This window comes from Cynara cardunculus, assembly GCF_001531365.2.
Source record: "Cynara cardunculus var. scolymus isolate 2C chromosome LG 10, CcrdV1, whole genome shotgun sequence".
Lineage (NCBI taxonomy): Eukaryota > Viridiplantae > Streptophyta > Magnoliopsida > Asterales > Asteraceae > Cynara > Cynara cardunculus.
Window position 1 is genome coordinate 23,060,708 of NC_037537.1, and position 8,195 is coordinate 23,068,902.

Genomic DNA, 8,195 nt, shown 5'->3' on the forward strand with positions numbered 1-8,195 from the left:
ATAGATAATATATATATATATATATATATATATATATATGATGTGGAAATCCATTAAACTCATTGGAGTGTTATGGAGTGTGGGTATAAAATGATAGAGTTGTATGGTGAGTGGAATGCTGATGTGGCAGTCCATGACACTCTGGTAGAGTGTCATGCACTGGAGATGCCCTTAGCAATAGAAATATTGAGTTTTCCCCACTCTCTCCCCCTCTCTCTCTCTCTAGCTCTTGTTTGTTCATTTGGCTTTGTGTTTCCAAGTTTTTTTTTTCTTTTTTAAGTATATAATATTTATATACGGCAAATGCAACAAATAAACTCACACACCCTCCTCACCTATGGAGAGGTTTAAACCCCTGACCTCCTAGAAGGCCAAGGGCTACGATACCCTTAGGCCAAAGCCCTTGGGTAAATGTTTCCAAGTTTTGCTGCCTTGGTACGAGTACCAAGGGCTTCTAGAGATAACTTTGTGATAACTAGTTAATGGTATTAGAGCATGTTTCGATCTAAAGGTTGAGGCAGTGACAAGCAATAGAGAACTGAGTCTTGTTGGGGGACATGAGGAGACCTGAGGACGAAATGAGGCTTGTCAATCAAAGAAGTTGATGGCTTGCATGGATGCTAGAGGCATTGAAGTTGAGATTTCAACCGGAGAATAGAAGGAACAGGTTGATGATACCAGTCATCATCTTGTGAGTTTCCACCACCAACGTAATTGGTGTATTCGAGGCGGAAGACATGGAAGTTCTAGAAGATATCAAGAGCATGCTTAAAATCTTAAGAAGAAATTTTCAAAGAGAAGTTGACAATCTTAGAGGAATCACAAAAAATGGATGGACAAAGAACAATTCATTACTTGTATCCAACTTTAAAAAAGTTCTGGGCGTTTGCAAATGAACTGTGGCAAATGGAGCAAGTAGCGGTACATCCACACTAATAATGGAAGTTCATGAACCTAAAATCTTTGAACCACAAGTGTGGTGTCTGATTGGTTTGAACTTGGCTTCAAAGGTTAAAAGTACCAGGAGGTTCCAGGTTCAAATCGAAGGAGGAATAAAAATCCTCTTGTGGCCACAGAGGTTCAAATGCGATGACTCCGGGCTATTTACAAAACAGGTGGTCGTCATGGAATTAGTCTGCTCGCATAGTGGGTTAGATATCCAGGTTAATAAAAAAAATCTTTGTAGGCAAGAGAGAAGCATTGGGAAGTCACTAGGTACTCCGAAGTTATAGAAAATCTTAGATGATGCAACGAAGATCCACACCACCATCATGACTTGAAGGACAATGGCAACTTTGGGGTGTTGTCATCATCATGGGACATTAAAAGAGGTACGTGTGCCACAATATCTTGGCATGAGTTAGTTTCTAAGTTAAAAAGAGAGAATTTTATATGAGAACATTCATGAGGGAAAAAGCCGGTCCTAAATTCGGGGTCAATTCACAAGTATATAAGGAGTTTACTGCTCTAACGCTTGAGATTTTGGACCTCTCAAATAAACATATATTCTAATTTATAACCCAACCCATTGCATTTCAGTTTTCAGTCATGGTGGTTTGAATATATGTTTAAAACGACGATTACATTACAATTTCAAAACCAAAAAAAAACAAGTAAAATATTATAATCATTCAAGTTTATGTCTTAGTTAGCTTTACATAAGTTTCAAGATACATATTATCATAAGGACTTGAATTGAAATGACACCGTATGTCAATGGACTAGAAAGTAGGCATTTAATAATATGAACAAAAACTTTGACGGGTTGGTTCTCTTTTTACATGAGCCTAACCCATAACCAGTCCTACTATCCTTGGTTTGAATATTTCATAAACCAACGATTTGGGTTGGATGAGTTGACGGGTTGATCGGTTTTTTGTGCACCCCTAATATCTATGCACCATTGTTTCAACAACGTGCAACAACATATACATTATTTATGTATCAGTGTTTTAACAATGTTCAAAATTTGAAAAACATGTTCTGAGAAAGTGTTTGTCGTAGTAAAAAGCATGTTTGCATATAAAGTTATAGTGTCTTTATAGTATGATCAAGATAGAATGATTTCCGGATATTTTTTTATGCAAACCATGAATTTACTGAGTCTATTAGCTAACTATCTCAAGGGAAGGTTTGACAAGCACTAGCAAGAATAAAGGGAAGTTGTAATCGATTCATGGGCGGTGGTTGTTCCATCTTTATTTTACTCTATTTCGGTATGGGTATGAGATGTATGAATTGTTTCAATACCAAGTTTTCTATTACAGATTTAAGGGTCTGTTTACCAAATACTTACTTGATAGACACTTACCAATAAAATTTAATACTATCATTTACTCAACGGGTAAGATTTTAGTCCACAAAAAGGGCATCGTATACAACAAATTACTCTGTAAGCGCTTACCGTTGTAAGAGTCGTCGCCCCACTTACTAGGTAAGACTATTGGTCCTTGTCTCGCTCTCACCGGGTAAGATTCTTGGTCCCTACCATATTTATCCGGTAAGGTAATGTGACTTGGTGTTCACTTACTCGAGTAAGCGTTTGGTAAACGGCTCATAAGTTTCCACTTAATTTCCGGTATTAAATAATGAATTTTCTTATATTCAAACTAAAGAATGTGGACCAATCGAAAAGGATGATGTAGTAGTCAATCATTGTCTCCAGATTTGGAATTAGAATCGTGTTAAATGCTATTAATTCTTTGACTACAATGTACAGTAAACATTAATAAAAACAATAGTGGAGCACAAGCCTTTTAATCGGGATAGCTGAATTTAAGAAGAAATGGAAATGTGGACTTGCTACTCAAAAAAAATAAAATTTTAACATAAAACACATTTTTTACAGATCACGTAAAAATAAAAACTATTTATATAGATAGAACAATAATCAAATCAGAACCATAAAAATATCATAAACCCTTAAAAAATGATATAATATTATTTACATGAGTTTCTTTTATTAAAAGTGATCATTTAAGATATTGTTTCACATAATATGAATGTGTTCATATTGTGAAAAATTTACATGTAATGTTTTTTGTTCACTTATTGAAACAAAAGATACACATACACAACCAAAGGACCTTTGACCTAGCAGTATGTGAGTTTTTGGTCTTCTAGGAGGTCAAAGGTTCAAACCTCACAAATAGGTAAAGAAGGTGTGTAAACTTATTTGTTCTATTTACCGTATATAAATATTATATACTAAAAAAATATACAAACAATATTCACTTAATAAAACAAATATTTACAACTTTTTTATGATTTTCATTTGATTTAGTTTTTATATAAATAAATAATTCTTATTGAATGGAATAGATATCACAACTGTTAAAAACTTAAAAAATAAGGAGCAAGATAGGGCCATGTTTTATTGCATGGTTGAATGCACATTTGGTTGCTCCCCTCCTGATTCCTAAAATCTGGGTGAGCAATTGCATGTGAGTTGGTATATGGTATCTCTTCCCATCACTTCAATTTACATTCCATTCCTCTTTAGTCTCCACAGTATGGACACCCCCCATATCATTCATTAATTGTCTCTCTCAATTTTCAATTTCTTTTAACTGATTTTAAATACAGATAATGTTTTGTTTTTAATTCAGTTTTAATCTGTTGCAAAATATTTGTTATACTATTTAAAGAAATCTTACCACTTAAGTATCGTCGTAAAACTCATTATATAGGGTTGGGTTCATGTGAGAATAAAGGTTTTTCGTAAGACCAATTTATGTTCATTGATCAACTTTATAAGCTAATGATCTAATGGTCTAAAGTTGCACGGTGGCAATTTTGTGATTATTGAGAAGTCTCGTGGCAATTTTGTGATTATTAATGTTCAGATTGTAAATCTAATCCAAAGATTCAGAATTGGTCGTACGGATCTTATGAAAAACCCGTGATCTCACATGATCTCTGGTATATATATATATATATACATATATTCCTTTGTTTGTTTTAGTAGTATAAATATACATCTAATTGATACTTTGTATTTGAAGAAAAGAAACCAGCATATCAAGAGAAATAAAGTCTCGTGAATCTTTAAAATTATAGAACAAAAGTAAAAAATAATCCTATTAAAAGACCGAAACAACAAAAAAAAAAAAATGTATGGCTACAATACAAGTAGCCGAATGCTTTTGTCAGCTAAACCATAAAGATGGTCTCCACTTAACTCCATAAAGCACTCCCTTATATTGAAGTTATCATATATTTATTAATTTCAAAAGTCATTAAACTTTTACATATAGAGATAGAAGGGTTTAAATGCAAATTTAAAAATGTTTGGGAACGTAAAAATACATCTTAATCTTCATATATGAGAGGATAAGATTAAGAACATGACTATAACTATCGAAATGTTGAAAGTATGTAACAACCAATATTAACGTATTATTTTACGTGTTTTTTTTTTTTTAAGGTTAGAATTTAATTTATTGTTTTACATATATTTATTTCGTAAAATATTGATTTTTACATAGTGAAATTTAAAATATTGATTTCTTCAATGTAAATAAAAAATGCTTGCTGACGATGTGAACACAAACATATATAAAAGAGTAAAATACGATTTTCCGTCCTTGTGATTTGAGAAAGACTGCTATTTTCGTCTATATGGTTTGGAAATTGTGATTTTCATCTAAATGATTTATAATTTATAGTTGTTTTCGTCTCCGAGACTAAATATATTAAAATCTTCCATTAACTTAGGAGTATTTTAGTTTTTTGTATTTTTTTTTGTTATTTTTATTTTATAAAACTATATAATTTTTTTTATTAAAAACTATATTATTTTGTTATTGTTTATGATAAAATAATTAAATATTTTTAATACAATTAGGGGCCGTTTACCAAACACTTACCCGATAAATGTTTACGGTTAAAATCTAACACTATTATTTACTTATCGGGTAAGATCTTAGTCCACCAAAACGACATCGTATGCAACAATTTACCCGGTAAGCGCTTACCATGGTAAGAGTCGTCGCCCACACTTACCGGGTAAAATTCTTGGTACTTACCATATTCATCCAGTAAGGTAACGTGACTTGATAAACGCATACCTGGATAAGCGTTTGGTAAACAGCCCCTTAGTTTATTATTATTATTTTTGGTCTAGTTTTAGATTCTTATGGAAGAAAGAAGAAATAAAAATTATCACGTAAATGGTAGTTAACGATTTGTACTTGAATGACTAATAAGAAACTACAACTATAATGACAAAAAAATATTAAAAATGAAATGAATGAAAAATATTTAATTATCTTATCATAAACATTAACAGAACATATCATTTTTCATGTATTATCTTTTTATAAAAAAAATATAATTTTATTAAAATGAAAAAAAACTAAAATACTAAAAAAATATTTAATAGAACAAAAGGAAAAAAAATAAAAAGACTAAATCCCTAAGTTAAATAAAAGATTTCTAATAGATTTAGTTTTAAGGATGAAATAATGAATTATAAACTATAAAGACAGACATAACAATAACTTACAAATCAATAGAATTAAAAAAAAAAATTCAAAATTACTAAGATGGTCTTTCACAAATCACACAAATAAACATCTAATTTATTTTGTATGAAACAATATCATAAATCATAATATCTTATTAAAAATATTTTAAAACTGCTTTTTTTAATATACGTACGGTTTCCATTAAATTATGTGGGGTAAGAAAGAGAGGAACAGGGATATGTGGATGAAAGGGTCATTGACGCATGTGAGACTGTAGGATATGTTTGAATAAAGATTAAAGTGTAAGGAATCTTATTCTTTATGAAATGGTACAACAAATCATTTGACTAATTATAACCTAAAATAGAATAAAAATAAGCAAGCTTAAATATAATATATATATATATATATATATATATATATATATATATGGTCTATAAACATTTTTTAGCTAAATAATTAATAAACTAATAAAAATTGGAAAGACTCATATGTCTAATCTCAAATCTTTATATTAATATACTAACATTTGTTATTGTTCACTTATGCTTCTTTTGTCTTTTAAAATTAAAAACAACTTTTGTTTATAAGCGAGTACATATTTTAAAATACCTAATAAACGGCTCTTTCTTTTATCTTTATCTTTCAAGAACGATGATGTTACTTTTTGGTGTCACCTTTTTTACTATAATTTCTAACAAGATCTTCTCATTGTCTTCCTCATCTTGGTAGTTCTTAAAAACTCATATAAAAGTTCAAAATAGTAATTCTTATAAAAATCTCTTTTTTATAAGTTTTATACATTTTTTTGATATTTTGATTAGCATTATATGTATAATATTAATAATTATAAAATCAATATAATTATATATATATATATATATATATATATATGGTTGGGTTCACGTGAGACCAATGATTTTTTGTGAGACTCGTAAGACCAATTTATGTTTATTGATCAACTTTATAAGCTAATGATTTAATGGTTTAAGGTTGCACGATGACAATTTTGTGATTATTGAGAAGTCTCGTAACAATTTTGTGATTATGAATGTTCAGATTGTAAATCTAATCTAAGGGTTGAGAATCGGTCTTATGGGTCTCACGAAAAACCTTTGGTCTCATATGATTCCAAGTCTCCTCTCTCTCTCTCTCTATATATATATATACATATATATATATATATACATATATATATATATATACACACACACACACATATATAAACAATAGGAAATTATCACTTTACACAAAACTTTAAGATAAAAATCAAAGTTCTTGTTCAAGAACTCAAAAGAGTCAGGTTCTTATAAGAATTTTCCATAATAAGAGTTCTAAAACATTTTAATTATGAAATTAATTTTTTTTATTGAGCTTGTCTTCAAAGGTCAAAAGTGTCTGGAGATCCCAGGTTCAAATCCAAGAAGGAATAAAAATTCTCTTATGGCCACGAAGGTTTAAATGCGGTGACTTCAGACTATCTACAAAGCAGGTGATTACATTGAGATTAGTAAGCTTACATAACGAGTTGGATATCCAGATTAATAAAAAAAATCTCTTTATTAAAATTAAAAATATAATGGTTGAATTTTTTTATGTAATGAACAGAGTAAAAAAAAGTATTGTATATTTAATGATATAAATATTAAATCTGTACAATAATAATATTTGTTTAAAGTTTACTGCAACAGGCTGTGGTTGAATCAATAGTCTTTATTTGCGGGGCCCAGTTAGCCAGTAGGTGGGTCCGGCATCAAGGGACTTGACGAATGTGGCTCTGCTCTGCTCCAACATTGCAGTAAATTGTAAATCCCCATAATAAATGCAAAGACCCCATTTCCTATGACACCCATAATGATAATATAATCATTAATGTGTGGTGGAGCATTCAATCAACACACATCTTCCTCTGCCCATTAACCATCACACCGCATACTCCATCAAGATTCGCTCATAGAATCAACTCATATGCCTTCCTACCTAATTACTAATTTACAATTTACTATTCATTTCACCTTATTAGATTATATTTGGTAAGTTAATTATAACTTAATTGATACTTATAAGTTAACTGTTAATTTATAAGTTAATTGATAGCTGATGAACAAATCACGTTATAAAACTAATTGATAAAAATATAAAATGACCAAAAAAATATATTAAAAAATCAATCAATTATAATATCTTAAAATATGATTGAAACAAATTTATAATAATATAATATATTAACTATATATTAAATGACTTCACTTACCGATAGCCTATGAGTTAACTTGATTGACAATAAATCTTGAGTTTTTACGGATTTTTTTTACAGGTCATCATTTCGAGTCATACAAGGTCACTGTAAAATTTTTAGCTGTTTCTCAAAATCCATGTGACTAGTCGAGGTGCACACAACTTAACCCTGACATCTGCGGTTAACAAAAAAAAGAGCCTAGGTGTTTGGCGCTAAATTGCTAGGAACGCTATGTTGAAATTGGGTTGATGAATCCCGAGGCTAGCCTAAATCGGGTGTGAGTTGTGGAGGCCACTCAGACTCTCGTACTACAACTCGCACTCTCATATTAGTTGAAGCTCAAAGAAGATAGTCATTTCAAGGCGTTTTTGACTAACACCAAGGTATCATGGAGACATAGGCTTAAGAATGGGACAAATACACCATCTTGTGGCACAAGCTAGTATCTCCAAAATAGATATCACTTTGAGGAGTAACATACTTAATTG